Below are 8,502 nucleotides of genomic sequence, written 5' to 3'. Positions count from 1 at the left end.
ATAAGAGCTAAGAGAAGGGGAGGAACACCATGACAATACCAAAGATTTCAAGTAGTGTCTAAAAAACTGAACAGGACAGGAGACTATGGGACCTTCTCAGACCATCTCGAGGGTACTTGTGCTGAGGCAGATTCCTGAGGAGCTGGGCCCAAAAGATTAGCAAGGCTTCTTCTCTTCCAGAAGTAAATCAGCATCATTCACAATATTTCACAGAATTTGAGAAATGGAAGAGACCTTAGAAAATGCAATCCTATGGCTATTATCAAAAAACCAACAAATTACAAGTGTTAGCGAGGGTGTGGAGAGAAGGGAACCCTCTTGCACTGTTGGTGGGAATGTAAATTGATACAGCCACTGGGCAGAACGGTATGGAGGTTCCTCAAAAAACTAAAAATAGAACTACCATACAATCCAGCAATTCCAATTCTGGATATTTTTCCAAAGAAAACAAAAACACTAATTCGAAAAGATCTATGCACCTTTATGTTCATTGAAGCATTATTTATAATAGACAGGATATGGAAGCAACCTAAGTATCCATCAGTAGATGAATGGATAGAGAAGATGTGATATATATATTCACACACACACACACACACACACACACACACACTGGAATATTACTCAGCCATAAAAAAGAATGAAATCTTGCCACTTGTGACAACATGGATGGACGTAGAGTGTATTATGCTAAGTGAAATAAGTCACACAAAGAAATACAAATGCCATATGATTTCACTTATATGTGGAATCTAAAAACCAAAACAAAACAGAAACAGACTCATAGATATAGAGAACAAACAGGTGGTTGCCAGAGGGGAGCGGGTTGAGGGGGGTGGGCAAAATAGGTGAAGGGGATTAATAGGTACAAACTTCCAGTTACACAATAAATGAGTCATGGGAACGAAATGTACAGTATAGGGAATATAGTCAATAATACTGTAATAAATTTGTATGGTGACAGATGGTAACTAGACTCATTGTGGTGACTGTTTGGTAATGTATAGAAATATCAAATCACCATGTTGTGCACCTAAAACAAACATAGTGTTGTAGGTCAATCATATGTCAAATAAATAAAAATAAACATAAATAAAAAGCAAATGCAATTCTAACCTCTGCATTGAACAGGTGAAGAAACTGAGGCATAAGGAAGTTAAGAGATTGCCCCCAGACACACATGAGTAACTAGCAGACCTAAGACAATAAACCACATCTATTTCCCACTATGCTTTCCACCATATCCCACTGCCTAGGTCAGACAATCAGGATTGTCAAGGCCTTCCATGACTAAATCCACTTCACCTTTCCAGTCACAGGCATCTCTCTAGAAAGTTCCCAGGTGATTGCTAACGCAAATACTTCTAAACATTTGGTTAAAACCACAATTCTACCATAATAAATTATCTTTAGCATTTAAACACTTAAGAAGTATCTTCTTATACTATCAATGAGGTAAAAAGCTGATCTGTAACCTGAAACAAAAACTAGTTTCCCAAATGTTAATACCTTAGACTTAAATAACATTATGTTATTTGCATTTCTTCCCAGGTTTGCCTTCCTAAAGTTTCAGTAATTTTAGTTTGGTTTTTTTTTGCGGTACACGGGCCTCTCAATTTTAGTATTTTTATATCTCATCTTACCAAAGCATAAGGACCAGCCTCAGAACCAGTCCTGACTATGGTACTGGGTAATCAAAGAATTGATATTTGACCTGTTGCAGTATCTAAGGTAGCTCTCATTCTCTGATTATTCAACCAAGTTCCTTTTTATAACCACATTTTATTTGTTACATCATTGGAGTTTTAATTTTCTGTCTTTCAACCAGATTTAAGATTTTCAAACCTAGTGCCTTTCTGAAAATGATTTATTCTTTAATTGGGCATGGCTGGTAGTACCTAACACATTGTCTTTGGACTATTAGAATTACTGAAAACTAATATAAACCCTATTGGTATTTGATTTAATATAAGCCTAAGTGGTATTTTATTATACTTATGAGAGCCATCTAGAGCAGAAGTTTGCAACCAGTACACTGTGCCATTCCCTATTGTTACACATGAATCCCAGAGGTGCTGAGACAGAGACTGCCTGTTGCTCAAGCCACTGGGAGCCTGCGTGTTCAGGAGCCCCAGGGGGAGGGGAGGGGAGGGGAGGGCAAGAAAGGGACACCAAACACAGCTTTTAGTGTGCTATGAGTTAATGTGTCATTAGGTAAATGTTATCACTTTCTACATGTGCCATGAAATGAAACGTTTGGGAAGCACTGGTCCAGACAATTCATCTCCATGGAGGGGAGGGGTTGAGTCTGTGGTCAACACTCTTTTCTAGGACAGGAAGCTAATTTATCCTTTTGTAACACACTGTGACATGCCTTTTCCACTTGGTTATTTTGTGTGACCACCGGTGCTGATGAACCGTGGGACCCTGTTTTGCTAGTCCTGATTGGTCTTATTCTGTTCACAGCACTTGTTTTCCTTGGAATTACCCTCAGTTCCCATTGTCTATTCTTTCCTGCTAATACAGAAAATAAAGGGTACTTAACTATAAAGTATAGAATGATTTTTTTCAGAGAAGAAACAAAATGTTCATTTATAATTATACTCCCTTAATTTACAAAATCAATAGGAAAGGAAATATGGCTTATATATTAATCCTCTTTGTATTACAATTATGTTTTCATACTTTATATCAACTTTCCTTTTTTTGAATCATTAGGAAGAGTAATTTTTCCTCGACAGTTGCAACCTATTTTGATCAAACACTGTTATTTATTTTATTTTATCTATTTTGTGGTGGTCAGCTTGGCTAAGGGAAGCCCCTTTAGGTGGTTCTTTTGTCCTCTGAACATTGCCTCTGGCATTTTATAAAAGTATGCATGCTGTCTGGCAGCACAGGCTGTCCCAGACCCATCCTGACTTTCCCTTGACTCCAAGACCTGGAATCAGCTATCTCCCAAAGGATCTTGGTGTCTTTTAGTAGAGAAGAGTAAGAGAGCCCCAAATCTGAGCGTTAGTAATGCACAATGAGAACAGCTGGTGGGAGTACTGACTAACAGAACTGGAAAATACATGTGCATTTTTAAAGGCGGCCATGAGTTTACACAGAATTTTGCACTTTGGTGTAGTATGTTTTCATATGCTTCTTTTCGTACAGTATGTGGTTTTATCAGCCACTAATACTCCCTATAATAGCGGCAACAATAGTGGCAACAACATTCTATGATCTCATTATCATCCCCCCCACCAAACATTAATATCTTGTTGTAGGTCCTGTGGGCTTTTTTTTTTTTTAACAAGTCATTTAGTATTTCATCTTTAAAATAGGATTGATTCTCTTATTCTCCTAGTAGTTGAAACGATTAAGCGAAATGTTGCAAAAGGCCATGAAAATGAAAACTATTTGTCCTACCTACTCCTATGTATTCTAGTACTCATACACGATCTTCCCTGGGCTCCTAGAACACACCTTTGTTTTCCCATTTCCTTATCTTTGCTCACAATGTGCCCTCTTTCTCCACTTCTCTGGGCTCAGTTTAAATTGTGCCTCATCTGGGAGCATTCCAAAGCTTAGAGGCAGGATGAATTCTTGCTCTTCTGTGCTTCAGGAGTACCTCAATAATTCTGTTTTTGAAAAGCATTGGATTTTGTGATTTGTGTACACATTCATCTCCTCTAAAAAGATGAGTTTGTGGAGGGCAGAGATCATATTTTATATACCCACAGCCTGTGTGAAGTAAAGAGATGTTTGCTGAATTGAATATTGGTTGGGTTAAATCACTCACTGATTCTTCTATTCTTGTGCAATTAAACAAACCCAAAGGGCTTCCCTGGTGGCGCAGTGGTTGAGAGTCCGCCTGCCGATGCAGGGGACGCGGGTTCGTGCCTCGGTCCGGGAAGATCCCACATGCCGTGGAGCTGCTGGGCCCGTGAGCCATGGCCACTGAGCCTGCATGTCCGGAGCCTGTGCTCCGCAATGGGAGAGGCCACAAGAGTGAGAGGCCCACGTACCGCAAAAAAAACACAAACAAACAAAAAAAAAACCCAAAGAGTTACTGATGAGGAGAACGAATAATTATTTAAAACACTACTTACTCTGATAACATTACAGGCTCTTAGGATTGAAGTGTGGGCCTCTTAAACTGTGGAACAGAACCACCTAAGAGACCTGTTAAAAATGCAGATACTCAGGCTCTACCCAAGATCTAGCGATTGAATCTGATGATGGAGCCAGGCAATCTGCATTTCTGGCATATGCTCAGATGGTTATTATCCACATCAATGTTTGAGAACCACTGTCTTGAAGAAATTCAGGCCCTCATTTCATCCAAGGCAAGAATCCTACCCAGAGACTCTTGACAACTATCTTGTCCTCATTCACATATCTTTTAGTAGCTGTTTGCAAGGGCCTTGAAACAAGGTCCTTCTGATGCTACAAAAGATTCATCTCCCAGGAAGGGAATCAAGGTGTGTGTGATAAAGCGAGGAAGAAGATCCTTCTGAATCTGTAATATTATCTCATATCGACTAGTGAGACTTTAGAATAAGCCCCCAGTGGAGCAGCAGTTCTCTCCATGTGACTGAGGTGTACTGAAATGTATGTGGGATTCTGCACCAGAATAGGTAGATATAAAAAAAAGTGTTTATTGGAGTATAGTTGATTTACAATGTTGTGTTAGTTTCTGCTGTACAGCAAAGTGAGTCAGTTACACATATACATATATCCACTCTTCTTTAGATTCTTTTCCCATATAGATCATTACAGAGTATTGAGAAGAGTTCCCTGTGCTATACAGTATATCCTTATTAGTTATCTCTTTTATACAGAATAGGCAGATTTGATTCCTAGCATTATTGCTTGCTGGCTGTGTGAGCAACGGCAGGTTAGTAAGTCTCTCTGAGTTTTTATTTTGTTTTCCATAAAATGGAGATGTGATAGCCTCCTTCGCTCTCAAGACTGTAAAGAGGACTTTGTGAGAGGCAATGACATATGTAAAACTGCTTTATTAAATCTCAAAGTGGTCTTTGTTTATTGTTATGTTCAATGCATATGTCAATTTTAAAAGCATTCAGAGCATTTCTTTGACTTCTCCCAAGCTCTCCTGGCTGGTAAAGTGGACCGTGGGTGCAGCCTCACTGAAGACACAAATGTAATCCATGGTGCACATGGTGACCTACCCCAATACTAGTCACAGTGCACATTAGGAGTAACTTCAGCCATAAACGGGAGTTAAGCTACCCATTTACACACATGAAAATGCTTTATACAAACCATGCCATGGATTGTGTTCCGGTTGTTTGCTAACATTGCCCTGCTTTTAAGGGTGTTGAGCTCTGCTTTTTTCAAATGTCTGATCTAATGCTCAGTTTGATTTAGAAGTGAAATGGGGCTGGGCCATACAGCTCAAAACAAACACTTTAGAAATTAGAGTAAAGGAGGCCATGTCATCTGTGGAATTAGAACCAGCCCTTTGTGATGGCTTAGCTCCTCTCTCTCCTGCAGGAGGCAGTCTTATCCCACTTAGTCACCTTAGTTACTGCCTTCTGTAAGCCCAGAGCCCCCAAGTGCCTTGCACAGATAGTCACTCAATATGGACGCGCAGGCTCAGCGGCCATGGCTCGCGGGCCCAGCCACTCCATGGCACATGGGATCTTCCCGGACCGGGGCACGAACCCGTGTCCCCTGAATCGGCAGGCGGACTCCCAACCACTGCGCCACCAGGGAAGCCCCTATATATACCTTTTATTCAAGGCAGATCTTGGTGTAAGACATGTTGCATTGGTGAATGTGGTGCTGATCACTTAATACTTCTCTGTAGAACTCAAAGTTCCATATACAGCTTGGATAGTATCTCTTATTTGGAAGGGTCCTTGACAATCCAGCCTTTTCCAAAATGTGCTCCATGGAGCACTAATTCTGTGAGACACTCCTTGAAGAAGTTGGAGCGGGATTCCATTGTTAACTAACTTTAGGAAACACTGCCCATCCCCTCTTGGGAGGTCTGAATGCACACGGCATACTGAACGCTGAGAAGTAATGCAGCAGTCTCCCCTTTTGTTTTGTTGTTTGATAATATGTAACACGATTTGGGAAATTTTGCCCTCTTCTTACCTCAGCTTCCTACACCCTTAGTGGTGTGACACAGGCTGTACATACAGTAAGGGGAACCATCTCTTTTTAGGCTTTTAACTGCCACTCACTGCCTGTGAAAATTTGTCTCTAGACGAACCCAACTCCTGACTGAATGATCTTGTGATGATACTGCAGCATCTGATTACCTTCGAGGTAAAAGTTAAGAGCATTTGTTTTCTTCAACATTATTTTTAAGTAGTCAGCAAGTTCTCATCTTTCAAACACCAGAAAGAAAGAAAAGGTGCTAAGAGAGAGTCCTCCTTCCCACCTCAACCCCCATCTGCTCAGCTCCCATTCTCCATCACCACCACCACCAGAAGTAACTGCTGCTTTTAACTTCTGATTTAACCTTCCGGACAATCAATGCTTAAGCATATCAGTGCCAATTCATATATATATATATGAACCTCTTTTTTAGAAATACTAGCTTATTTTACACATTTTTCAAAGAGCAAAAATTGTTCACCATCATCCTAAGGGCATAAAAATCACAAAACTGGATTCTGCTTTGAAGCCTTAACTTGCTCACATGAAGAAGAGATAAATATGCTTGTGGAGGGCCTAGAAATCTTGCAGTTGGCAAACCAGAGATTTCTACATGGCAGGAGGCCCCATTAGGATTTGCAGTGTGTGTCAAGTTCACAAGCAAACCAAAATGCAAAGGCTCCCCCAACTTTGCCATGCAGAGATCTCTCCTGGATATTTCATTGCTGATATGAAATATGCATTATTCAAATCAAAGAAAAAGAGGTAAAATACAAAAGGAAGATTTGGGAAATGAAAAATTTAAGTACCATTTGAAGACTAGCAATTAGAAGGCCAGAAGGAGGAAAAGGGTAGCCACAGATGACACCCTGAGTGAAATATTCAGTAGTAACTGCTACTTTTTTTTTCAGTTTTTTAAAAAAAATTATTTATTTATTTTTATTTTTGGCTGCGTTGGGTCTCCGTTGCTGCGTGTGGGCTTTCTCTAGTTGTGGTGAGCGGGGGCTACTCTTCATTGCAGTGTGCGGGCTTCAGTAGTTGTGGCATGCGGGCTCAGTAGTTGTGGCTCATGGGCTCTAGAGTGCAGGATCAGTAGCTGTGGCACACGGGCTTAGTTGCTCTGCAACAGGGATCTTCCCAGACCAGGACTTGAACCCGTGTCCCATGCATTGGCAGGCAGATTCTTTTTTTTTTTTTTTTTTTTAAATATGGAACGCTTCACGAAGTTGCGTGTCATCCTTGCGCAGGGGCCATGCTAATCTTCTCTGTATCGTTCCAACTTTAGTATATGTGCTGCCGAAGCAAGCGGCAGGCAGATTCTTAACCACTGCGCCACCAGGGAAGTCCCTCTTTTTCAGTTTTAAACCACTGAGACAGGGTGTTTGTCCAATCATCAAGGCAGTGTAACAGAATGGCTAAGAGGATTTAAAGTCAATCAGGACTCTTTTCATGTCCAGCTCTGACACTTACTTTCTGTGTGATGGTGGGCAAGTTACCTAACTTCTCTGTGCCTTCATCTCATCATCTGTAAAATGGGCAGTAAGAGTATCTACCTATCAGGACTATTGTGAAGGTTATCGGAGATGGTACCTATAAAGAACTTAAGCAAGAGCTTGACTCAGCTATATTAGTATTTGCTGAACAGAGGTGATTTTTAAGGGGACTTTATTAGTAGATGAACTATTCAGGTTGTATCCTTCCCCATCCAAGTAGTGATCCATTCACTAAAAAGTTCAGACCAAGAGCAGGTCGTTGCTACGTAGACTGGTTAGTTTGTACCTGAGTACTCTGATTTTTTGTCATTAGTGATGCTTGTGATTTCCTTTTGCTATTGCCTTAGAACGTTCTAATTTATCCAAGAGATCTGGAGCTAACTGAGTGTATTAACCACTGAAAGACAATTTCAGTTCCAATGAATGACAGAGTCAGATTCTTAGACTTTATCTTAGTCCCTGGAAATGGGTTAGTGGACCAGAGACATTTCACTAATTTGTAGGAATGGCCGAAAGACTCATTTCAAATCTTATCCATTAACTCAACAGAAACTGCATTAAATCCACGTTCTTTATATAGGGTAGAGATGATACTTGAAAAGGATCACAGTCTGAAACCCAGCTGTATAATAAGAACCACATTGCTGATGTCAGCAACCAGGAAGCTGTAGCTTGTTGAAACTCTTTGGGACTCTAGCATCCACTCATATTTATAACATTTTTGCTTTTTTACCCTTGAAATGACACATCATCTTAGAGTTTCAAAGAGAGTTCCAAGTCAGAGAGGGCTGAGCCTATTTTAGAGCTGATAGGAGAGTCATGGCATGAAAGTAGCTGTCACGCAACAAATGAGGAATAGAGCTACTTCAGAAACTACAAATTCACAAATTTC

General features: G+C 40.4%; 1 non-coding gene across 1 annotated transcript; it reads right to left on the bottom strand.

The window, feature by feature from the left end:
• Positions 1-7,319: 7,319 nt before the first annotated feature.
• Positions 7,320-7,422, bottom strand: LOC112413308 (U6 spliceosomal RNA). The gene has a single exon (XR_003005949.1). It is a non-coding gene; the product is annotated as a U6 spliceosomal RNA (small nuclear RNA).
• Between the last annotated feature and the right edge of the window lie 1,080 nt (positions 7,423-8,502).

Source organism: Neophocaena asiaeorientalis, unplaced genomic scaffold (genome assembly GCF_003031525.2).
Source record: "Neophocaena asiaeorientalis asiaeorientalis breed wild unplaced genomic scaffold, Neophocaena_asiaeorientalis_V1.1 scaffold183, whole genome shotgun sequence".
NCBI lineage: Eukaryota > Metazoa > Chordata > Mammalia > Artiodactyla > Phocoenidae > Neophocaena > Neophocaena asiaeorientalis.
The sequence above is the reverse complement of the archived record's forward strand: the minus strand, read 5'-3'. Positions and strand labels throughout refer to the sequence as shown.